The following is a 26,844-nucleotide window of genomic DNA, read 5'->3' as shown; positions in this document are numbered from 1 at the left end:
CGCTGGCCGTACACTTCACTCAGCATGGGGAATAAGGATTCCAGCGCTGGTGCTGCAGCGCTGGTCATCAAGTGTGGCCACACACCAGCGCTGTGATTGGCCTCCAGGGTATAAGGATGTATCCCAGAATGCTTTTATAAATTACTCTCTTTGTTTTGTTATGCAGCCTCTCTTTGTTTTGTTATGAATGAGCTCCTCTGTTGCCGCTGCTGCTTATCTAAAAAACAAACAGAGCTCCTGTTTGCTGTGATCATCTGTACCTGGCTGTAAACAATCAAATGAGAGGCAGGCAGGGAGCGAATGAAACAGCGGGGAGTTGTGTTGGCTGCAGGCTGTTTGCAATTAAGAGTTAAGACTAAGGGGTCGGAAACATGTTCTGATTTTTCAAGGCAGGAAGCTAAACACACAGTGTTGGCTCCAAAAATCCCCTCTCTCTCTCCCCCCGCTCCCTGTCACACTAGACCCCACTCCACCCCCCTCTTTTGAAAAGCATGTTGCGGCCACTTGAACGCTGGGATAGCTGCCCATAATGCATCACTCCCAACAGCGCTGCAAATGCTGCAAATGTGGCCACACACCAGCGCTGGCCCTGCACAGCTGGATGACCAGCGCTGCAAACCGTAAGTGTAGCCATACCCCTAAAGATCCCAAGTTCACAGTAATGGACTTCACATGCCCCGTAGTCCTACCTGTGAAGCATTGCCGGCATAGCCTAAGGATAGTGGAAGTGAGAAGCCCTGTCTCATAAGGCTGACTTAAGCCCTTCACAGCATGGGAATAACTTACTAGGGGCAACAGAGGTCAGGATAGCTGTTAATGAAGCTGTTGCTAATGTGACTGATACCCCACCTGCGCCCACAGCGAGCAGGGCAACAAAAGGGATGTGTCTTCTTCCTGGTGCAGTTAGCTGACCTTTTCAAACCAGTAAAAGACTGAATGATGTAAACAGTTGTAAAAACAGCTTATGTAAATTAGCCCTTCAAGGGTTGCCTTTGGGTGTTGAATGGATTGCCTGAAGTAAAGACTACAATGTGCCTCTACTCTGTATGTTGGCAAGTGTGTTTATAGCAGCAACAAAAAACCTTGAAGCTTTTGCAACAGATAGTTACAGTAACTGGCTGAGCTCCTGTATGCTTCCTCAATCTCTTACACAAAAGCACTCACCATCTCTTGCTAGTTAAGAATGAAAAAACCTAGCAAAATATGCAAAAACATTGTGCTTCCTTCCCCGCAAATCCCTCCCCCTGCCCCAAGAAATTAATCAATCCGACCTAGGATAGGTTGGACAAATGAACATCTTGGGGAAAGACAGTGGCTGAATTAATATGTGGAGCCTTGGAAAGCTAATGCAAAGTGGAATATGTATGAGTGAGAAACTGTGTCCCACCTCTTCAAAAATTGCAAAGCTCTGACTAGTGAAATGCATTTGGATCAATGGCTGGTTTCAACTAAGATCTGTGTGCATGCCAAAGGATGGGATCCATCCTGTGACTCAGGCCTTGCCAACACTTGGGATGGATCATGTGCCCCAAGGTGAGGCTGCAGTGATGCAAACCCCTAATGTAGACCAGGAAAGTGTGACTTGCATTGTGGATTTTACTCCTGTTCCATTGTTTTTCCTTGCCTGAGGCTTTACACAAGTGCAACTTATACTAGGCTGAAATTGGGGCTAATTTCCAAGTGCAGCTGTAAACAGGGTCTGAATGAATGCTTCCCTGAGAGCTAGCTGAGAGGAGAAGAGACTGTGGAAATGTGTTTATGTAAATACAGTTTGCTCCTGCTCTGTTTACATATTCATCAGGTACAGCTTTGTCAAAGTGATCAACTTTGGCTGGTGTTGGGTACAAATGACCTTGGTAATGAATGCAGGGGTAGTGAAATATGGTGACCAATACTATAATTAAGCAAGTCCTACCTTCCTGTATTCCTACAATAACCTGTCCCAAATGAGGGGGGTCACTCTCAGTTGAAAGATCCTCATTAAGCAGGGGCTCAAATGTCAGAGCCCTGTGAAAGTAAGAGGGGTGGGGGCAGGCATGCCAGCCAGGAGGCTGCACATCCTCAAGGGTCTTCCCTACACCGGTTTAATCTGTTCCTCGACAATGCTTAAAGAATAGAGCTAAACAGGTTTCATTAGGGGAACCTCTTTTGTTGTTTTAATTGCTCAATCAGAGCTGAAACCAGTTCTAGTAGGCCTGTGTTTCTGTCCAGAGCTAAAAATCAGAGACTGGCTGGTGGAAGCAGTGAGCATGCGGCTGGCAGAAGCTAGTGGCCGGAGGGGGGCATTTAAGCCCTCCCCCCGGACACACACACACATGTGGTGAGAGGAGAATTCATGCAGATGTACCTATGATCTCTGGGTCAGCACTGACCAGGCACAACAACTGTGAGTGGGATGTTGGGGAAGGGGGGCACCCTACAAGAACTTGAGTGTTGGATTCAAGAACCTGAAGCAAAGGACACTGCCCACTGTACTCTGGGGAGAGGGTCTTGCTTGTGCTTTTTATATTTATGAATACTGCTTGTGCTATTATCTCGGATTAATGCTAGGTTACTTTTATTAAAGAAACTCTTTCTACCTCCAACTCTGTGCTTGCAAGAGGGGAAGAATTGCCTCTTAATGGTGCCCAGAGGGTAGAGTGAAATTTCCCCAGGTTACTGGGTGGGGTCTCGAGCCCGTTCTGTTATACTGTTGAAAAGGAACCCCCTAGATATTGAACCCAGCCCTTCCTGCTGCCCACTCCAGCTGGCAGAAGGGTTCCACAGTGGTTAAAAATCATTGACTTGCAATCAGACATCAACTCAATAGACCTGTTTTATGATCTGTTAGAATAATTTATCTAAATTTTCTGCTAATGATGATGCCATACAACTCCTTACCCACAGAGCTGAGCTAATACCTCCTGCTCTACTACAATGTCCTCTTTCGAGTTATTCCTCTTGAAGCTGAAGCTGTGAAATTATTCTAAAGTAACAAAAGGGGAAGAGACAATATAGCAAGTCTAAAGAACAAGTAATACTGGGAAGCCCTGTTAAGGCTTTAGGGGTTGCAGGTTTGGGGAGCGGTTGTTTGTATTAGCACTGACCTTTCATCTGTCTAAGCAAAGTGAGTTGCTTCATTATTGCTGTAATGAAATACCTCTGTAGAGGAGTTCTTAAGCTGAGAGGGAGGAAAAATCAATGCTGAATTTCTTTAGTGTGTGTCACAAGTCAACTGCTGCATAGTTGCAGTCCACTCACCAATCTTTTCATGGTGCGCTCCTCCACCACATATTTAACGGTCTGTTGCTGCCAGGGAGTAACACTGAAGATTTGACTAAGCCAAATTTCTGCACTTTGGCAACCACTCTGGCCATTCCAGTCAGTAGCCTCCTGTAACATGGACAGGGGTAAGAGGGCAGAGTCTAGGGGTGGGGCTGGGAACAGACACTCGGGAGCCAGGCACAAGACCAGTGGCCAGGAGTGGAGCTGGGTGGTGCTCCCCCTTGTCCCATGTGGGGGCTAGCCTGGGCCCTAGCTGCATTCCCCCCCAACATTCCTCCATGCCCCCCTGGGGCAACGTGCCCCACAGTTTGGGGACCTCTGGTATAAAGCCTAGTCCAGGATCTGTGTCCTAGGTGGATGGAAGTTAGACCTGCTGATGAATTTCAAAAGCCCTGTCTATCCCAGAGTTGCCGCCACTCTGAAAAGACACAGCTGTAGGCCCTGATATGCTGTTCTTAATCCAAGACTGGCACTGGACTGGCAGCACTGGATGTGACTGCGTGAACAGCCGTTGCAAAAGGATGTCATAAAGTCTGTCATGAGAAGTCAGCAGGAACTGCAAGTGCAGGTGTTTCTCTTCTGGAGCGGGCAGATCTTGTGGTAAGTGGGATGTTGCTTATTTGTACCTATTGGAACCATTGTCACTGTTGTGTGTAGTAGGCTGGCTTGATCTGTCATGGCACTCAATGTCATCACTCTTAAAACTGCATCTTATTGAAGTTTTTGGGAGCGAGATCTAAGTTGACATGTATAAATTTGATGTTAGTGATTGCCTTAGCCACACTAACGATACAGATGACTGTATTCAGCACTGAATCAATGAGATGCATGTCCCAGCTTCTGCTCCTCACTGTTGCACAATGTTCCACTGGAGCAAATACTAGTGCCAGTACTGAAGTTCGTAAAACATTTGCCTCTACTTCCCAGGAGGTTCTTGCTAGCTTTTGGGTCAAGGCAGTACAGAAGGTGATCTTTTTCTTTGTCTCTACATGGGGCCAGTATGTTAAACTGTGATCCAGTTTGACTCCTAAATAAGTGATCACTGTCTGGAAAGTAAGTGGACAGTCTTCATCCTGGACTATAAGAAGGTGATTAGCCAGTCAACTGTTTCAATGGAAGTGCCACTATCTATCATAGATTCACTTACTTTGTCAGTGAAGACTTACATTAAGTGGCCAGAACATTTATGTTCTGGCTGAGTCACCCTTCAATATCACACAGATCATTACCAAATCAGTGAGCCAGATGTCCTCCATCTATACATACTTAGTTGTTGGTAGGTCATAAGTATACATGTGGAAAAAGAGGGGAGCTAAAATGGATCTTTGTGGGAGTCTGTTACAGAGATGCATAAGTCAGATGACTTTGTCTCCGGTTTGTAAGATGAAACTCTGATAGATAGATAGATATCTATCTATCATTATCATCACTTCCATGGACTTACAGGGAATAGTCTTCAACAACTTGGCAATCAGCCCTAGGTGCCAGATGGTATCATGTGCACCTGACAGACTTCCCTCCCCGCCGCCATCTAAAAGGTGCCAACTTTCTTGCCCTTCTCAAAGATATCTTGACTGACTTTATCTTGGGTACACTGTCGTCATCTGAGGACAGCCTGAACAAAGGCCAGTTGTGGTCTGATACCCTTGTTGATGCCTGTCAGAATCAGACTCCCCATAAGCTTGTATGTGAGACACAGGAGAGAGAGATGGATTGGTACCTCTTGGGGATCTTCCAGCAGTTTTGCGGGTTCTGGAATGGCTACAACCTTTGCCTTGCACCAGATTTTTGGGACGCAGTTGTGCTGGAAATTTTGGTTGAGGAACCAAACCTGTAAGCTTTTGGGCTTAGGCAGGAACTCCATATCGATATAACCTAGGCCTGGAGCTTTTCCTGTTTTCATAAGCTTTATGGCCTGCTCCATCTCCATCTGAAAAAGTAGCCATCAAGTTTGAATCTACACGAGGAGCCTGCCATCACTGTGACCTATATATACATCCACGTGGCTGAGACTTACTCTGCATATGGTCATTAGTCACCAGCTTAGATGTAATCGCATTTGTGGTGACTGGAAACCTCTTTTTGCTGAGGCTGGTATCTCCAGAAAATTTTAGTGGTCTGCCATGCTTTCCAGATTGAATACTGTCCATCTCTGGGACAGTCTCTCTATCTATCGATCATGCCTGATCTGATACTGCAGTCGAAATGTTGCTTGCTTTTATTAACAGCCTCCTGTTTGTTACTAGCACATTTGAATTCCGGGTAGAGCTTGATAACCACATGGGGATATACTGTCAGCAATAGCTTCTATAGAATGATTTCATAACAACTGCCTGAACTAAATCACAGTTTGGTAGGAGTCATTTTATATTTGTTGGACATGTCCAGGCCAACTCCACCAGCTCACTGACAGATGTCTCTAGTTCTGCTTGAAAGACCTTCCATCAAGCTTACAGAGTACAATTTTTGGAAAGTTGTTTGATAGCCACAGGCCCAGAGTGATCAAGATGGCCAATACTGAGACTTCAGGAAAGCTTCAAGCACCTGCAGGTGACAGTTTCTCAAAAGATGGAAAAGGTGATGTTTAGACGAAAAGCTGGTTGCCCATTTGCTACTGTGAAAGCCTGGTATTTCTTTGGGTCATAGGAGTTGTAGATCAGTGACTGATGCCCACTTTGTTACCCTGACAGAGTTTATTTCATCTATTGTGAGGATCTCAACTGGAGAAGATTCTGGGAAGGTGAGCAGAATGGAAGTTTGCCACTTAACTGATGATGGCTTGTTGACATTGATCAGCATATGCTCACTCACCTTTACTGCTTGCCATTCTGTGATATAATTTGACCCAGATGTTACTACAGTGACAGCAGACAGCTCTTCTCTAACACAACATCTTTTCCTATAGGGATAGTGATGGTGATAAGCAATGACAGTATAGCCTGGAACTGAAAGTTGCGTATCCGTGGTGGGAGCGGGTCTTCTGAAACAAGATTATATGTGCTTCAAGGCTAGTAACAAGGTGGAGGACGATATCCATTTTCATTGTCTTATATTCCCTTGTAACCCTTCTGCCAGGCCGAAACAATAGCAGCAAGGGCCGGGTTCAATACATATGGGTCCCTTCCCTACAATGTAATGCAAAACCAGCTCGAGCCCCCACCCAGTGACCTGGGAAAACCTTACACACACCCCTGGGCGCCTCAAGGAGGCAATACTTCCCCTCTCGCAAGCACAGAGTCTTGGTGTAGCAGAAAAGATTTAATTACATGAGGTAAACAACAAGCATTAAATTGGGAAAATACCTCAGCTAGAGTTCATAGATCAAACCGTGAGCAAAGACCCACCCAAGGAAATTGGGCCGTGTCCTTCTCTCTGGTCTCTAGAGCTCATCCTGACTCTGTTTACACCCTTTTGATATTGAAATGCAGTATCTTGAGAACTGACCCCAGTTCTCGAGTTTGTGGTGCTGGCTCTGAAAGGGGCCCCATTGGAGGAGCACTGAATATTGCTTAGAAGGTGAGCCTGTGTTCTGCATTTGGTCTACTTTTGTTTTACTTTCCGCTAGTCATGGATGATGCCATAAGAAGGTAGTCTTTTGGAGGGGACATGTCTACTGCTGAACAACGAAGTTAGTAACTAGGACTAAACACTAACAATTTTGATTTCTTCTGCTGTAAGACCTGTATAGCTTAGATTTGGTAGCCAACACAAAATATTCACTCTTGCTGTGGAAGTAGTACGCTTAATATTGTAAACCATAGGCTCAGACCAGAAAAGTCCTCAAAATCTGGAGGTTTCAACATCCTCTCTCTTCCAAACACATTGTTCTGTTTGTCTTCCTGGAAATGGCCCTGCACCATAAGAGACATAGGTTTGCAGTGCCTATTCAGATCTTGAAGTGAGAGGTTGTAAGCAGTGGGAACTCCTTTCCAGAAACTGGAATCCCCACAGCATGGGCTCTGTTATAAGAGCACTCTTCTTTTTGAGCTGTACATGTCCTTCAAGTAATCTCTTCAGGGATTAAGCAATATACAGAATCTGATTGGTCAGCACCTCTGACTTTTTAAAAAACAAACAAAAACAATGCCTTTAGTTTGAGGACTGGTAATCTGGTAATTTGAAGGGAATGACTCACTTTTTCACAATGAAGTAACTGATCTAATTACTTTGTTGCTTTGATAATGACTTTGTGTGAGTTTTTTAAGGCCTTTATCCCTTATAATTCAGGGATAGGTCTAATTCCCAGTGCGGTGTAAGCCTCAGAAAGGAGGCTTGATACTTGGAGTGGCTTCTCCCCTCTCCTTGCTTGGGTTGGGTTCTGGGATCTTTTATCTGATACCTGGTGCCTTCACCCAAGGGGGTTCCTCACTGTTTCAGAGATACAAGGGTTGGCCATCACAGGATTCCCTTCCACTCCAAGACCATAATTTTCAGTATAGTTATGTCGTTTCTTAAAATTACTTGTGTACACATCTCGCCATGATGAATACTGGTAAACTACAAGCTTTCAATAGAGCCCTCACATGCTGCCCTTTATGGATAAACACTATGAAAGTAGTGTATTAAGTATAGTGAATTAGTCAGGCCTGAGACAGGAGTTGCTTATAAAGAGCAGTGAATCCTTTGCCAGCTGGCACCAGTCACACTTACAATACTTTAAATTACTAGAAATTGGAAAAACTTGAAGTTGCTTAAAAATATACTAATTTCACACTTGATATCTCATCTGACTGAAATGTGAATAAGATGATTTCAGTGTAAATCATTGATAGGTTTTTAATCTGGAGAACACAACTTTAAGAAGTAACAAAGTTCTTTGACTCCAACATGTTTTCCTCTAATTGCTGCTAATGGTATAGTTTGCATCTGAAAAAATGGGAGTGGGACAGAGAGGCATGTCAGAGTTGCAACAAGATTTCAAGCTTTCAGAATGGCTTAGCTTCATTTGGCACATCTTGCGGATGTATGATGATAACACAGGTTGCACAGGGAGGGGAGGTGTAGTGTGTCACAAGTCTGAAAGGGGTGGGTGAAACACATGGGGAAGGGAGACTGAAAATTCAGATACCAGGGTGTACAGGGTGCATGCTGGTTTCACACCAGGAGTGAGCATGAGGGTATGAGGTATTTGCATAATACGATGGGTATCTGAAACCCCTGGTATCAGTGGAGCATGTGACACCCATATGTCCTCAATCTGAGTTGCTTATAGAACCCAAAACTCTCACTGACTTCTGTGGGGAATTCTGGATGTCCACAGAATGGAGGGCCAAGCCCAGTAGGTAATACGGAGAAAAGGTTTTCATGAGCATATTCAGTCTTATTTTAGAACACACATTTTAGTAACTATTTAATACATGTAATTATGTCTGCAGAGAGAACAGCTTTAGAAATAAAATGCAGAATATAAGAGCAACAAAGAAAGGCAAACTCTGCTCAGCAAGAGCTCCTGCAATAAGGCTCCTCCTGGCTGACGATCATTTGGCTGATCTTCCCCTTGTTTGTTGTTGGCAACTACAATGTTACAGACCAAACTACTTGAAAATGAAATTTATCAGCTGTCTACAAAGCCTATCAATAGAGCTAGATCTAAACACTTCTTCAGGCACAAACTGAATTCAGTTTTAACTCCATTCTTAACAGGGTGTAGAAGATGGGACACTCCCCGCTTCCCACCACCCCAGATGAATTGCTAAGTGGGTTTTCCATTTAGCAGCCACAATTGTTGATCGCTGTCTTTGTTGCTAGTGTATCTTTCTCTAGGTTTTACAAGGATTTTGCAAGGGATTTTTGTGTGCAGGGGTATATATTTTTTTTTTGTGCAAGATATTATTTAGTAAAGGAAACATTTATGTGGTTTCACTACCTTTTTTTAATGTTGCACATTAAAATATAATCACTATCTTAAATCTATTGTTGGTTGCTACATTCTTTAAAAACTGGGACCAGGGAATTGGGCCAGACAAAGGCCTGTAATATCTGGAATAATTTAGTTTCCATAGAATCCCCTAAATATATATCCTATTTTGTGCCTGGAATTAATATCACTGGCGGTGGGGACTGAGGCATGAGCGAAAGTTTAATTCTGGGACCCTTGCATAATGTAGGCATTACTTCATCTTTCTTGAAGGAAGATCTTGAAGTTCCAGATGTTTGAGCTTTTATGAATTGGAGGTGTGTTCATGATAATTGACTGGTACCCTGTCCTAGTTACCAGGTTCCCTGAGACTACCATTCTGAGCTAGGAGGTAAGATGCAGCTACTGAATCACCAATACTGCAGAGAAAAGATTTAGTATGAGTGTATTTAATTTTCTTCCCTGAAGTTTGCAGAGCTAGTTCAATTCTAGGGTCAGCTTATTAAAGAAGATCTTTTGAACAGCTGTTTGACTGACTGAGATCTTTTCCTAGATTATTAAGATTAAAGCTGCACTCTATTGTGAATGCTGGCCAATAAATTCTTTGTTGCAAGATCATGTCCAAGTGACTGGTAGGCTTCTTCTGTGTTAGAAACTTAAATATTAGGTTATCAGTGTGGGGGGAGAGTGGTCTAAAAATATTAAATAGCTCCCTGTGATTTCACTGAACAGATTTTCCCAAATTGTCAGTGCTAGCTCTCTGAGCCTTTATACTTGTCTATATGTTTGGATTCAGCAGCATTCATAAGTACTGTATCTTTCATAGAGTGCTAAATCTCTTCTCACAGGAGTCTAAGTTCTGTTATACTTCCTAGCAGTTAAAAAAAAAATCCTATAATATCTGCTGGTGAGGAAGAAGCTACAAAGTTGAAAGCAACAAGATTTAGCCAGAAGAAGCTGATACACATGCAGACTATTCCTTACTCCTCCTGATAGAAGTAGTACTTATAGGAAAAATGAGAAGAGTCCTCTGCATGAAGGATAAGACCCATTAAAGGACTATTTTGGACTATCATGGAAATCTTGAAACTTGGGTGGCTGAAGCTAGGCAGGAAAAGGGATTTATGTGCCTAACTTCAGGCACACCAACTTATGGGTTGGCCCTTTGTGAGCAACAAGATGACAGAAAACAGGCAAAGCAATATACCTGAGCCTACTTCGCACTCAGAAGGAACATAGTCTTCTAGCCCATTCTCATCCTTCTTGGCTGCTTCTAGATTGTATTTACTATCTTGAGCTATGAACACAAAACAAACCTTCTATCCAGTCTGTTAGTGCAGACTTCACTTATGTGGTCATTGAGTCCACCTTCTTGCAATTTAATATGGCAAAGTTGCAAGAGTCTGCTTGAGTGATTGAATATAATCAGTCAACCCAGGATAAAAAAATGGGAAATAAAGGGCATTATTGTTGCTGTTAGGGGCAGGTGGATCTCATTGGGAATTATTTCAGAGATCAGATGTTTATGCCCATAAACGGTTTCACTCTCGGGTGAATTGCTACTAATGGTTTTGCCTATTTTTACATGAAGTGTACCAGACATAAAGGGATGAGGCTCAATTATACTCTATAGGAAGCTGGTGGAGAAGTGCAAAGATATTCATATTAAGTATTTCATTTCATTTCATTTAGAGCTCTCCTTGGGCTACATGGGCTTGAGTTTGGTAACCTTGATAACCAGCAAGGTGCATTTATTTTGTTTAAAAATAAGGTTAGATTTACAGAAAGCAGGTGGCCTTGCAGTGTCTATTGATTCTGTCATAATACAGCACAAAGCAGTTATTCATTGTACAGTACATATGTGTCATCCAGTTCAAAGTGAGTCATCAGCTATATTTACCAGGCCATATGGTGACCTTCCTGATTAATTATTTTCTCACCCTTAGCCCATGATAACCTGAGATGTGGCAATAGCAGTAGTTTTTAATGTTATCTGTTACGTGTAACATAATGCTTTCTGGGACAAATTAATTAAACAGGTGAAAAGTGTGTAAAGTGAGCAGAATCAGAGGCCTTCTAAGATTGCAGAACACTTTCCATTATGAGCCTCTGTTCACCAAAATATAATATAATTGATCAAGCTAAAACTTTCATGCTGTGTGTGTGTGTTTCAGCAAAAAATGGTTTGGTTATTTCTGAGAACAAGATTACAGGAAAAATTCAGGAGTTTTGTCAATATGTTAAACTTTTTTCAACCAATTCTGAAGAGCTCTAGTACCTCCATGTTTTAGAGAATGGAATAGTGCTGAGGTCAGGAATAATGGCTTTTGTGTTTGCATAAAAAATCCACCCAGAGCTGGCTGAGTTATAAGCCTCTGAAAATCACTACTAGCAAATGGTCAGAGCTTGTTACTTTAAGTTTTAAAAATTTCTGAACCTGTTCCCAGTCCCACAGAGCTTCCTAACATCCTGGCTGCAGTGAGCATCCTCCTGGACACAGAAATGGAGCTCCAGACAGAGAGATGATTCAACAGTTGTACTGCATAAGGGGAAGACAGTCTGTCAATAAACTAGAGACTTTCACTCTCTTTGTTGCCAAGGCTAGAAATGTTATCAGCCTGTTAAATAAAGGGAAGAGGGGAAAACACACATCCCTTTTCACTGCACGGTGAGAGTGCAAAGTGTTCAGGCTCTGGAGAGGGGGAACAGAAGTATGCCTCCTAAACACTATTACCTCTGGACCAAAAAAAAATCTAGCCAGAGCTTTACTCCTTAATCATCGCCCAAAACATTTTAAAATTTTTGTAATGGGGGTGGGGGTAGGGCAAAGCCACATCAGGTTTGTATTTTGTCTTGTTCAATAGAAATGAATCTGAATTAGATAGCTTTGCCGGTATGAAATAGATTCTGTATGCTAAGCTCAAAAGGGGTCCAGAGAATGCATGTAACCTAGGGAGGAGACATGCCTGCTAATAAAAGCTCAGGTGGAGGGAATGAGCAAATAAACAAAGGGATTTGTATAAGTATAGAAAATTATATTGTTCTACTACAATAAAAGTAAAAGTGGAAGTAGAATAGCAAAATAATTTTATAACTGTAATGGATTTAAAACTGAGCTGATTATTCAACTCTGGAGTTAAATGTAATACTAGAATTCAGTTATTAAACTGAATCTAATGTATGGTGCATTTTTCACATGGAAAAATGACTATTATGTCACTAAATGGAAAAAGTTTGTCATAAATTTTACTGAAAAAATGATCTGTAATTGGAGAAAAGAGAGCTTATTCTGACAGGTGGACTTCAAGGAACTTAAGCATTCACAGATGTAAAATTGCTTTGCAAAAAGTCCACTTTTTTCACTGATGCTGTTAAATAATTGTGTATTGATCATATTAGCATGAATTCCACCTCTTAATACTGTTTTAGCAGTTGACTGGGAAGGGGAAGTCATTTTTTCTTACTAAGCTAGATATTTTAAAAAACAAAACACAATCTTTAAATTGGAGTGAATAAGAGGGGAAAAAGATGCGTTTTTCCATAATTGTATTATACATCTGTATATTTTCTACAGAACTCATGCACTAGTGTGTTCAGTTTTAAAAAGCACAGCAACAACTCTGAGTTTAGTCCCGTGGAAGATGGTCAGAATTCCCAGAGACAGATATAGCAAGGGCAGCCAGAATGGAAACTTCCAAATACGGTCTCCCCAGTGCACCATGACCTTTTCCTAGACAGCTAGCGCTAAAGTTATATGGTGATTCAGTCACTATATGAAATCTCATGATGTGGACACTTAGACTGGGAACTAGGACTAAGACCAGAGAATCAGCTCATCACACACAGGTCATATGGCAACAGCTCTTGTTTTTTCACTCCCTCGAAAGTCATATTGGAACTGTGAAGGATTCCAATCATGTTATGAATGCCCAGATCCCATTATCTAACAATTATTTATCTTAAATCTTTTTAGCATAAAGAGAGAGGGTGGTAAGCTAGTTCTTAAGATTCCTCTTGACATTCAGTAAGACTTAGAAAAACTAATGAGTGGGGAGCTGAATTTAAGAAATTGTATGCCCTTTCCCTGTGTATTCTGTCCTATATACATTACATCACAGTGAACAACAATTTGTAGGGTTAGGATTTTTGTTTTACTTTTCTGGGGCTTGGGGGCCCTTCTTTCATAAACTGTCCACAATGACTGTCTCAAATGTATTCGTTGTTCAGAATTATTCAACAAGGCCTAGATTTTTAGAGATATTTAGGTGTTGCTCTGCACAGCTCCTTTAAAAATTTGGGCCCAATTTCTTCATGAAAACATAGTTCAGAATATGGTTCATAAATTGCTTGCTGGAGCATTGCTTCATGTATCCGAGACACACAATTCGAACTATTTATATCAGAAGCACGGGTAACCTATATCCAGCATGGTATCTTTCCATTCCTTGACTAGTTGAGCACCATCTTAGTTCACAGTTGAGGAAAGAAAAGGGGCCTGATTCTCCATATGTCGCAATCCTGTAATTATGTTAAGTGTAATGAGGGCAAAAAATACAGAGCCTGAAAAACAGGTAGAAGAAATTTAGTCCTTTGTGAAACTGTAAAACTGAGCTAGTATCACTTAGCTACTGGCATGAAGCTTTGGACATCTTAAATCCTGTATGTTTTCAGATGTTAGTCACCCTGGATTTGAGAGGTATGTGTACCCCAGAATATGAGTAAGCCAATTGCAACCATATTATGTGCATTCAGCTGCCATGAATTAATTAAATAGAACACCACATAGTTAAGGGTTAACTTGAATAAAATAGGACTTCTGAAGGCAAGGCCAAAACTAGCTGCAAGTTTGCAGACTCTGCTAATCAGAATGGAAGGAGAGAAAAGAGTCAACACGCTGAAACTGAAAGGAAATAAATGGGTGAGAACCTATGAATTTGGGTGCCTTTTGATATGGAAGCTTATTATGACTAAGATTTTTAGGAGACGTGATGGCATTGTAGGGGTGACTAATTTATGTAATTTGTAAAAGTTAGCTCTAAAAGGATTAGATAAGAGTGGAGCAGTCATCTGCAGCTACGCTAAGAGAGACCTTTTTCTGACACCTTTTCTCCCTGGAGGGTAAGCAACTAGTCATTGTGGACCTGCTGTCAATTGCACAATATTGTCCCAGAACTTTGGGGTTTTGGCATGTCCTAAACCTATTGCTTGTGTCTGTGCTTGAATCTAATAAACTGTAGTTTTAGATAAGAGCATGCTTACTTGCATTAATCTTTCATCAGCTGGAGCATTGTGTTCCCATTGATTTATTCTTGAAACAGTTAAGTTACTACTTCTGTGGGCTCTGAAAACCCTGGGTAACAGTTACTTGTAGAAAAGACTTATGCTTTTTCTACAGAAAACCTCAGTTTCTCTAAGTGACTTGTTTTAAAGAGTACAGCAGTCTAGTGGATTAGGACTGGACTGGGAGTTGGAGGCATCTTGTTCTGACACTGATTTCCTGTCTAAGCCTCTGGTTCGCCATTTGTAAGATGGAAATAATATATACCAACAGTGTTAGGAGGCCTAACTAATGTTTGTAACTGCAAACTAAACGATGGGTGGGAACTCAACTCAAACTTTTTGTCCCAGGCCTGTGCTAATTCTTCTAGTCTGCAGAGGTGACTTCGCAACAAAGTCTTCGCTTGTGAAAGGGTCACTTTGACATTTTAGTTTGTGCTTTGTTTGCAGTCTCTTTGCTACAACAAAATTACTCTTGAAATTTCACAAATAGAAATGGTTTAATTATGGGAACTACTATATTAGTAATAAATTTACAGCAATTGTATTGCCTTTGGTCAGCAGCACATAATCTTAACTGTGGTTAGCATAGGACAAAAGAATCAGTACCCAGAGTAAACCAATTTCATCCACTTCAAGGTAAATTGTGGAGTTCCTAGTTATACAGTGTAAATCTGGAGTAACATCACTGGGATTACTGCAGATTTACAGCAGTGTAACAAAGCAGAATTTGGTCCATCTACCATGTTTGTTTGGAGGGGATGGGGCGATCACATTTCCAGACCTTGAACTCACAAAATGTTTGTGGATTTTTTTTTTTTCTGTTCCCTTCGCACACATCCCAGATGCACTCCGTAACTGGCAGAATCCCAAGTAATGTCTGCTGAGAATACAAATAAAGCATGTGGAAGAACTGACTTCTTACTTGGCTATATCTGCCAACACATTGGGTTTGCATCCAATTTGGAATAAAGCCTGATGCCTTAAAGTTTGGCTTCCAATGAGAGAGTGTGCCCCCCCCCCATAAACACTCCGATTCATCATGGTAACCTCCATGTCAAGGCATGCATCTTTACTTTTTTTTCATGCTGTTATAAAATAATTTCCACACCTGGACTATTTTCTGCAGTAAGAACCTGCTAAATCTAGAAAATTGACTTAGACTTGTCAGAAAGGTCTAGTGGGACGTTGTGGTGCACAGGGAAAAGAGTGTGGCTGTGGAATAGTTGAAGTATGTGGTAAGTTTAGGGCTCTCGTCCCTTCTATTGTTCCCCTTATTTTGTAAGTAGTCAGCACATTTGGGTTCAGTTTGTAACATACCATTTTACCTCTCCAGAGGCCTCAGGTAGCTCAGCTTGCATCTTCCTCTATAATTGGGTCTCTGGAAGGACAGCCTATTTCCATTTCCAGTTGCACCCTCTGAAAGCCATATTTTCCTTTTAAGATTATATACTGTGGTTCCAATGCATGCCCAAGCTCTTACTGACATCAGAATGGTTACATGCAGACTGAATAAAGAATTGTCCCATGTGAGCTGCCACTTGACAGATCTCCGATTCATGCTCTCTCATACTAATTCCCTCTTCTCTTTCAGGATGCTGGGCACTCCAGTGCCTCCCATTAAAATGAGGTGGGTCCAGTTTACAAGGTACATTCATTACAATCACCTTCATATGAGTGGTGTACCTTTCTGAAGACTTACCCATTTCTATCTTTAGATAAGAAATAGAATGCTGTAAGGGAGACCCCTAACCACTATTCCTTCTCAGATCTATGTAGATATTGTATAGCTGTATTTATGCAGTTCTCCAATAAGTACAGCATTGATGTACCAAGCACATAACTGATAGTCTAATGATGATCAGGTTTAACTGAAAGTATTCTAGGAATATACAATATTCCCAACCCAAACACTGAAAAATCATGAGTCAGGACCCCAAAATCATGAGTTGCTTAAAAATATGGCTTTTTTTAATGATAAAATGTGGGTTGGTTTTTATTTTCATTTAGTTTCTGAGCTTTTTAGGGTGAACTTGCTTCATACTGCCAAGCTTTTCATCACACCCATGAAGTCTAGGAACTTCCTTTTTTTTTTTTTTTTTTAATGAAAGGTAAGATTCTCATTCAATTTTTTTTTAAGCAGCTAAGACTTTAAGAGCACCAAATATCATGAGAGTTGGCAACCCTGAGAATAGCATGCGCTTGAAGTAGGTGCAAGAATTTTTATTATATATAAAATATAAATGCAACCCTTTTGTTAAAATATATTTTAACAAAAGGGTTGCATTTATATTTTGAAATTACTGGTGAGAACAATATTCATTTTGTGGTCAGAGTTAAAGGTGTTGACAAAATATGCAGTACTTATTGCTTACATGTGGTATAAGGCTTGTATACTTAAATACTTGTTTCCTGCTTAAGATCTTGGGTTTTGTAAATGATGGGATGGGTATGTAGATGATTGTTTACTCACCAGCCTCCATTGATTTAAAATGCAATAATTCATCTTTGGAACTTCCCTGGGTATTCCCCCCCAGCAGAGATTTGGAGGAGGGTTGTTCTGGAACTAAGTGAAGACACACTGAATTTAAATGAAAAGTAGTTTTGGCTAGTTTTGGAGGTGGCTGATTAACTTATTCTTTGTATCCCTATTTTTTTCACATTGTCAGAGAAAAACTTAGTTTTCGCTTTCTGTTTGGGTGCAGCAAAATTAAATACTTTATTCTTTTTTTAGTAATTACAATAGAGGGAGGGAGTGTCCTAGGAAACAGGGTTGCCCCTTGTTCCGGACAGGTCGGTCTTAATTAGTAAACAATTGCAACAAGCATTTATACCTTTGTTACAGACAATAGCTAGCAATTATGGAGACAGTAAAGAGAAAACATTTGCATTTATTTATACATAAGCCTTTCTGCTATCTTATTTGTCTCACTACTAGAAAAAGCAAGACTGCACATTTGGTTATTTAAAATTGCAAGATCGTAATAACTTTTACACAGTTTACTTTGTTTTACATTATTTTGCTTCTACAAATTTTACATCATTAGAGTCACAGCTAGCCTAACTTATGCTAACTAACTAACATTTATTAAGATTTCTTCAAATCCTTGTTAATTATTTTTTGGCTTCCACAACATCAAGTTTTCAAATGGTGATAATTCCATAAATACTTGACTATTCCTGCCTGTCTCAAAGTGCGTCTTGCATAAGCCAATGTTAAAACCAATCTGTTTCCAACTTTTTGGGGTAAAGTGATTTTGTTGGTAGGAAGGATACTAAAAATCATTAGGCACTAACTATCAAAAAGAACCCATAAAGGAAGCATTTAATTTTTTTAACCTCAAAAAGTAGTTAGTCATTCTTTTTCAGATTTTTTTTTTTTTAAATTGTCAATGAAACTTATCCTTTGAATGTAAAAGTATAATGTGTGAGAGTTTTTAGTTAGTTCCACTGTCAGGAACTTCATGAAGTATGCAGAAAGGAGGCCACTCCTGCAGTCTGTAGGAGGTCCCAGGCTTGAGCAACTGATTCTTCTTGCAAGGCCCAGAACCCAATTTTACTGTGCCTGCAATTTTGACTTTCATGCACCTAGCCAGTCATACCCATCTATTGCTGATCTCCTAAGAATCAGTGGAGATATTATGAAGACTTACAAGTTCATGGGGCTTACACACAGTACCTTGCTCCTTTAGAATGCACTTGGTATGCCCTGAAGGCCTGGGGAATCCTTACATTGACTTCAGTGGAAATATCATTAGGCATCTGATTTGTGTCCACTGAAGTCAATGGCAAAGCTACCATTTCTCTGAAACTTTTGAAGTAAGAATTAAGCTTCAAAAGTCTTCCTAGTCTTAGGGAAGTATAAGAAAATGATGTCCTAGTTCAAAAGAATAATAGTAATAAAACAGGGTTAAACACTCAATCTCATATGTAAAGTCTTCTAGTTTTAAAAGCTTGATGCTTGTCAACAAACATGATCTGTCTTGAAGACGAAGGAACTTTTTGCATTCAACTGAAAACTAAAAGTTACACTAATGTAATTTCTTTTTCTCAGTTGCTCTTTCCTTACTGGGGAATGATATCTGTTTTCAGTCACTAAATAATAAAAGGCAGTGGCTTCTGGCAACACATCCTTTTCCCTATTTTCCACTTGGTTTATCATACCAGGGAAGTGTTTGGGTCTCCCCCCCCCCACACACACACAACTGCTCTTGACTACATTAAAAATAAAATTCTTTAACAACAAAATTCTTGGCTTGCTTCAAGAAAGATTGGTATTTTAATCAGCCACTGAATTTAAAAAAACAACTCCTCTTCCATCACACGTAGTATGATGAATGGATTTGGAGGAGAGCAGAACTCATTGTACTCTCCATTTGTTGTTCCAGTTAACGCTTGTGGCTGGATGAGGGAAGTATCCATTTCATCATAAGAGCAAATGAGTCATGCAGATGCTATTGCGTTCTGGAGCACTGTGAGAGGACATACATCTTTTCTGAGAGCTGCCATATGCTCTTCTGTCTTATGCGGATGAGAAATAAATAGCCGTGGTCATGCCCTTCCAACAATACCTTGAGAGTGCACTTGTATTTAAAGTTACAATGCTCTATTCCCCATAAACAGATGTTGATGTTCATTGAAATAGAGAGAGGGCTAATGTGAAGATGAACTATCTGCATTTCATCATCAATTTAGTCTCCATTCTGTGTGTCGCAGTGGCCTTATTTCAGCATGTAGCTACATTTTAAGCACGAGTCCTGTTTAAATCAATGGGACAACTCACATGCCTAGGAACTTAGGATCAGGGCCAGTAAGTGTTTGTCATGTTTCAGCATGTGCTAACTACAAAAATGTGTTGAAAACCCCTACTAATAACCTAAACTCTCTTAGGGAAGTATAAGAAAATGATGTCCTAGTTCAAAAGAATAATAGTAATAAAACAGGGTTAAACACTCAATCTCATATGTAAAGTCTTCTAGTTTTAAAAGCTTGATGCTTGTCAACAAGCATTGATTATTTACAAATCTAAAGAATTGATTAACCTAAATAGGAATTAATTTTTCTTCTATAGATTTTGAATGGCTTTTAAAATTAAAAAGTCAGCATCTGCATTACTGACTCTCTGCAATATGACAGAAGAGCAAGATGAAAGATGCACATTTTAAAAATCTTTTAAATCCACATGTCTACTTATCTCCACACAAATCCTGCTGAAACATCTGTCGCCTACTTCAATAAATCTTCGGACACCTTAACAATCTCAACTTTGGAAAAGTGCATATAAAAATGTGTACAGATTATTTGAAATCAGTTCAAACTAAATACCAACAATCCAATGAGTTGGATATATGTCATCTTAGAAATATTCAGGCATTAAAATGTGTGCAACCCTAAGGATACATACAGTCCTTATCCTTATGCCAGATATTTGACTGTCCCACTGAGCTGATATCATTGTCTATTATTCAGACAAATATTGTCTCATTGTTTCCTTGTATTCCCCCATCTTTCTGTTGTCTCTTGTTTTGTACTTTAAAAATATCCCTGCCAGAAAGAGTTAAATTGTACTCTGTGGTACATGACTGGGACTGCTATGTGCTACAGTAATAAAAATAATAAAGAATTTATCCCTGAGCCACAAAACATCCAGCATAATTTATAATCAACTTGCAAAGCAGACATGAGTTCTGAGACATCTCAAAAAAACCAAACAAACCATTTTATCCAGAGAGTCTCTTCCCATTTTCCACCTCCTCCAAATCTGTCTGCTTAGAGCCAGTGGTGTGATTTTTTTTTTTTGTAATTTTTTTGTGCTATCTGAAATATGCATTCTCATACTAGTGCTCATTAAACTAGCTTGCTAAAAACAGTGCAGCGGTGGCATGGCTAACCACCCTGTAGAACCCCATCTGCACCCCGGGGGGCATATTTTGGGCCGCTAACCTGTGCCACCATTTGCCGCTGCCCATGCTACCATGGCTACATCTACTAATTCTAGACCACTAATTCTCATCAAGCTAGCATGAGAATATCTACATGAGCTGGGAATCATGCTCCTAGTGAAGGCGTAGCCTATGTGTCGTGGCAACTTTCCTTCAGCTAGGGAGTTCTCTGGTATGGTAATTAAATCAAACAGAAGGGATTCTCAAAATTATGCAGCGTGGGTTCCCAGGCTCCTCTGCTTGGGGAGTGAGGTGGTTTTTTTGACATTTTGTTTTTCTAACTCCTATTCCCAGTCACTTTGTGGTAGGGAGAACTGACAATAGAGTTAATAAAGGGGAATAATAAATATGTTCAAAAATCTGTCTCTTAGGTTTTTCTGTCGTGCCCATCACTGTAGCATCTAGTACATGACTTAATGTAAAGCAGTGGTTCTCAAACTGGGGGTTGGAACCCCTCAGGGGGGTCACAAGGTTATGATGAGGGGGTGGGGATGGCGAGCTGTCAGACTCCACCCCAAACCCTGCTTTGCCTCCAGTATTTATAATGGTGTTTAAAAACACTTTTTTATATATATTTATTTATAATGGGAGGTCGCACTCAGAGGCTTGCTGTGTGAAAGGGGTCATCAGTACAAAAGTTTGAGAACATTTGTATAACACTTTGTGTTCCTGCACACACACTTTTGAGAGAGGCTGCAAATGGTTAGAATGGACTGCCTTTCAGCATGTTTAATAAATAGGTACAGCTTAATTGTTACCATCTGAACCAATTTAGAACTGGCTAGAAAAGCGAAATCCAAAACCAAAATGCGTTTGGCTCCTCCCTCCCCTCCCCTCCCCCGCAGTAAGGGATTCCCCAAAACATTCAGTTTGGGGACAGCCAATATAGAATCTTTCCTCCCGGAAGGCTTTTGTCAATTTAACTTTCGGCCTGCAAGGAGAACACAAAGCTGACAAGACCCTCCCAGGCAAATAGCTAATCAGCCATCTGTCATTTTGATTTTTCTGCAAATTTGATTTTTTTTGTGTGTGTGTGGAAAAAGGGCATTTTCCATCAGCAGATTATTCTGATAGAAAATTCCCAACCACCTGTATTGCAGACACAAAATAACTAACTGAAACAATTCCATTTGTTGTTCTATAGTGCACTGGTGGCCTGAAATCTTCCACAATGCAATGCTTCAGAGAGCTGAGTGAGGAATGAGGGGTAGATACCCAAAAGACATTGCAACTGAAATGGTTTAAGGCAGTACTAGTGTAGACAAAGGGCAGAATTTAAACTTTTCTGCATGACTAGTATGTGTGGTTAGATGTTTATAGATGTTTGGCTGCATGTGTGTGTTTTCCCTCTGTGTACTGCCCCAGCCCTGCGCAGACAGGTGGCCTGGCAGACCTCAAGCAAACTACCCAATGACCACAAGATCCGTTAAGGGATGAAAGCACCTAGCCGGTTTTATTGCTGACAAAGCACACTACTAGTATCCCACAGACTCTACCAGACCACTAATACTTGTATACCTGTAACAATGGACCATCTCAGTGAATGGTGGGACTTTCTGTTCCTCACTAGGCTAGACAAAGAGACTCCCTCTGAGATAAATCTTTATACCCGGATACAAACAAGTTAGTACTGCTCCTCTGATATAGTTAGTTACTGCCCCCTGAGGTCACTAGTTATCACCTGTCATCTTGTACCTGTTGGTTCAATCAAAACATCTCTATTATATACTGTCATTATGACCTTATCTTTTAGGAGAGATCAGTATGTTCCTGTTATCCTTGGAAAATGTTTTTGTACCATCCTTGATATTGGGATGTTCTGGTACTACTTGATATCAGGATGTGTTTGCGTGAGCATTCTGTGACTAGCACTTCTTAGGAATGTATATTTGTGCAATATCAGCCCTGTTCTTGCCAAATTCTGTGAGCGGGTCCTGCCTCATACCAGGCCTCTGATACAAGGGTTTATGTCTCAGGCTCTCTTTCTATTACATTGTGCATCAATTGAAATGTTAGTAATTGAGCCAGTTCATGCACAGACTGTTCAGGTCTGTAATATAGCTGAGCATGCATGTTTAAGTCTCAGTGCCTAGGAGCTGTGCATACCTGTGATGCTGTGGTAGTAATTCAATGATGTATTTAATCTTCCATGGGTGAGACATATTGAGAAATAGGTTCATTTCAGGCCATCTCAAAGTTTTCCATGCACTGTTTAAAAATCTGATCTCAATTCTCCTGGACTCCTTGAAGGTTTCCCCCATCACTGGTAATTGGTAATATTTTTCCAACTTGCTTTTTTTTTTTTTTTTTTTAAACGCAGCCTATCAGAAGGAAGACAGCAGGTTTCAAATCCTGAGATCATGGAACTTGTTGTTGTTGCTCAGAGGACAGAATTTTTTTAATGTGTCTTTATCCTTTGACTTGACAAGGGGACAGCATTCCAAATGTCTCTCTCTAAGCTAAAGAGAGCCTCCATAATGAGGAATGGAAAGTAATAAACTCTTTTCTCTGTTGCAAATCACTAAGCAATTATCTTTCAAATTTAGGCTTCATAAGAAAGGAGGGCGATCATGAGACTAATTTATAATCCAGATGTTCGCATAATTTTAATAAAAAAATGTAGTTTGCTTGTTGGAAAGAGGCCTGGCTTCAGTTTCTAATCTTTTTATACTCTTTTTAAAAACGTATTTTCCCTCTGCACCAGGACTTATCTGGTAAAACATTTGAAAGGTTTCTGTTTCCAAGATATGATTGTCAGTTTTCTATATGAGATGTGCAGTGCAGCTTTAAGGAAAATTTGACACACTTTCTTGGAGCAGGAATGAAAGCTGAGCTTTCCTTGTGTCTACATTTTTTGGAAATACGACATAAGTGAAATATAAAAAAACATTATTCCCAGTGCGAACTGGGCTGATTATTATGGCTTCTGTCTGGTGCTACATAAATCTGTTTTTTAAGTTACTAAAATTGGAAACATGTTTTCCAAGGCCCAGATTTTTAAAGAATTCATCTTACTGTGCTGAGAGCAGCTATGCCTAACTGATATAGGAGCCTAAATCTCAAGTGCTTAAATCCATTGTGAAAATGAGGCTTAGGCTCCTAAATTAGGCACTGCTGCTCTCAGTACATCAACACTGAGGACCAGATTTTTTAAAAAGGTATTTAGGTGCCCTAGTAGACATAATCAGTGATGGGAATAAGAAATCTACTCCAAGGCGCCAGTTCCAGGATGATGAATTATTTTTTAAAATGTGTGTGTATATATCAGAAATGGATTTGGCTCTAAAGCCTGTTTTCTTCTGGGGTAAATTGGTATAGTGCCATAGACTTTTATGAAGGTATGCTAATTTACCTCAGCAGAGGATCTAGCCCTTAGACAATACTGTCGCCCATATATTATATATGTTGTTCTCATTTAATTTTCCAAATGCCAAGCACATAGAGTGTATAAAGTGGTGCACTGTTTTTAGGTATTAGCATTCAGAACTCTCATTTCAGGCTATGAACTGACCTGCTTACTTCTCTCTAGACATAGAGGTGTCTGGAAAATTCACTGCAGCTGTATTAAATATCAACCTTTTATAGGGTGACCAGATGGCAAGTGTGAAAAATCGGGACAGGCAGTGGTGGGTAATATATGCCTATGTAAGAAAAAGCTCCAAAAATCAGGATTGTCCCTATAAAATCAGGACATCTGGTCACCCTAGTCTTTTAGAACTTAGCGTTGCTGGGAAAGGGGGTGAGAGATGCTCTTGTATTGGGCTTCAACTGCTGATGCAGATAGTCCTATGCCAGTAAAAAATTAATACAATTGTTTGCAATAATCATAGGAATTATGGGCCAAATGCTGAAATACTTAGCTTTCACTTAGTTTTAGGGGTAAATTTCACCCTCTTTTTATGCACCTCAGTGGTACGTGGGCCTTGCATTTGTCCACTGCACTGAGGGGGTGGGGATTTCACCCTTATTCACACAATGTCTATTGTCACAAATAGCAATAAAAGCACTGAAAGATGTAAAATTTGGCTGTATGGAAACGTATCTTTTTAATCTAAAAGTTGGATATGATTGTGAGCTCCATCTCTCTCTTGTTTAGGGACATTTGCACTCCTTATGGCCATCCTGAGCACCTACTGTATGTACAAATCTGAAGACGTTTGCCAAATCTCCCAGTCCCAGGCAATAGTGAGTACCTGGTATGCAAAGATGGAAAAAAATATTTGGATGAGGGTTATCTGATATGTTGTAGTAATATTTTTATGTGCTGAACTCAGGGGTGAATTCACCCCCAAAGCAGGGCATGTTATAGTTTCGCATCACATGAGTTCTGGATGAGGGCGGCTTTAATCTCTGCCAGAAGCTCAGTAGGACCCCAGCTGACACAAGCTGCCATGGCAATGTGCTGAATTGCCACATCCTTCCCCTAGACACCCCCTCATTAAGAACACACCTCTTCTCTCCTAAGCCCCCAAGCTCTGCACCACACAATCCCCTCCAGGCAGACTTTTCTTCTGCTGAGATGTACCTTATGTGAACTTGGTTCATAAACTTGACACTGCTTCAATTCTGAGCTTCCTAACGTTTTAACACCCACATTGCCAGCGTAGGTTCCTCACCATATATAATGTCTTTATTTTACAAAGTGGAAAATTATCTGCATAATAAACCAGCAAGAAACCTCCTTGCAAATTCTGGAGTGTTATCTCCAGTAGGGATGGTATGATTTCCCCTTAGTGGCTTGCTCTCCCTGCAATGAGCTTCATACTTAGAAACACTGCTTTACATAATGGCAATGTGTGAGAGCGATACCTGGGGCTTGTATTAACCCGGTTTATGTCTGAGAATGCTTGTCATTCATTCACCCTGCTAAAAGCTTTGAAGTTAACTTTTTGTTTTAATTTACAGTATATCTTTGTTTTCAATTCAACAGTACCAGCTAAATAAACATGGACTGAAAAGTGCAATTCTACTTTGAAATAGGGCTCTCTAAAAATGGCATTACCAACAGACATTCCTGAAACAACGTTGGACCAATTGTGCTGCATTTACACATGAAAAGATTTTTGTTTTTTTTCTAACATCAAGCCCTGTAAACTCCGCCTGGACTCTGAGAGTTAAGCTGGGTTCTCATTCTTGCGGATCATTGCTAGTAATGAAGGTTTTGCAAACCAAATTAGTCCCTGTGAAATACCAATGCAATCCCTTTTACCCTCATTGGTCATAAGGAATTATGTTAATGCATAAGGTGGAGTAGAATCCATCTGCCTTCTCTCCCGCTCCGCTCCTCCTCCTCCCCTCCCCCCCCCGCCGCCTATGAATTCTGCTCGGCTTACGAAAATACCATTTTAAAAACTTATACAAAGTGAGTAGATTTGAGGAAGGTAGTGTCATTTTTAGACAGCCATTTTGCAAAAAAAGAATTGTTTAATTTTAAATATTTAAGCCATTTCTTAGGTTGAAGACCTTTTAATCTAAAGTGCTCTTAGAAAAGGTCAGATCTAAACACAGTTCAGATGCAGATCAGAACTCTGCCAATGGAATCCATCCCTAGAAACAAGTCTTTTTAGAATAATAATTTTGTTCAACTCTCTGATAGAGGCAGCTTATCTAAAATGGGGATTTGTGGCTCTCAATATGCTGTTTTTTCCAGCCAAAATCTGCCAAGCACAAGGACAGTGGTGGGGGCAAAGGGCCTGGTATGTTATGCTAAAGAGTAAAACTGTAAATATGTAATACTCAATGCAAACAGCTGTTGCCTTGGTGACAAGACAAACTCAAACTGACACCATGAGACATTATTAGATTTCTTTCCAAGGTACCTGTGAGCTTGCTTGGCAATTATCCTATTGGGCGAGCACCATGTGGAGTAAGCTGGGAACCTGCACAGCCATTGCTTGCGGAAGTGGCTGCCTAGCAAACAAACTACTGCAAACCAGTACGCCTACTGCCTTGCAAACTCAGGAAACAATCCCAAGGTGGCCGAAGTTGTAGGGTTTTGTGTGAAATTAAGATTTCATTGTAATATCTAACTCAAAACCAGGATCTCAGGGGTGGGGGGAACTCCCACAGCAGTTTATCTTCCAGTCAAAGTAAATCCATCCTGCATAAATGTTCAGGATGTCAGTGGCAAATACTGTGCATGGATTTTTGAATGGGCAAGATAACCTTTATTTACCATAAAATTTTTTTTAAAAACTTGGACTTAAGGGAAAGGAGCTTATCATTGAGCATCAGGGTTGGAAGGGACTTCAGGAGGTTATCGAGTCCAACCCCCTGCTCAAAGCAGTGCCAATCCCCAGACAGATTTTTGCCCCAGATTCCTAAATGGCCCCCTCAAGGATTGAGGTCTCAACTCTGGGTTTAGCAGGCCAATGCTCAAACCACTGAGCTATCCCTCCTCCCTTCTTACACATCAATGCACCATGCAGGCTTTCATATTAGATACTGGCTGCTGCTGCATGCCAGATACTAGACATAATGGACCAATGATTTGATACAATATGT

General features: G+C 40.6%; 1 long non-coding RNA gene across 3 annotated transcripts in view; it reads left to right on the top strand.

Moving 5' to 3' along the window:
- The window catches only part of LOC123373154, a 34,588-nt gene extending 8,952 nt beyond the window's left edge, over positions 1–25,636 (top strand). For 2 of the 3 annotated variants that reach the window (XR_006580586.1, XR_006580588.1), the window contains exons 3-5: positions 15,993–16,028; positions 24,437–24,536; positions 25,271–25,636. This is a non-coding gene — a long non-coding RNA (uncharacterized LOC123373154). The remainder of the gene's footprint in view (positions 1–15,992; positions 16,029–24,436; positions 24,537–25,270) is intronic. The other variant, XR_006580587.1, reaches the window with a different exon arrangement.
- Positions 25,637–26,844: the final 1,208 nt, after the last annotated feature.

The sequence above is a fragment of the Mauremys mutica genome, chromosome 6 (genome assembly GCF_020497125.1).
Source record: "Mauremys mutica isolate MM-2020 ecotype Southern chromosome 6, ASM2049712v1, whole genome shotgun sequence".
Classification (NCBI taxonomy): Eukaryota; Metazoa; Chordata; order Testudines; family Geoemydidae; genus Mauremys; species Mauremys mutica.
Note: the sequence above shows the minus strand (reverse complement) of the source record. Positions and strands in the feature narration are given on the sequence as shown.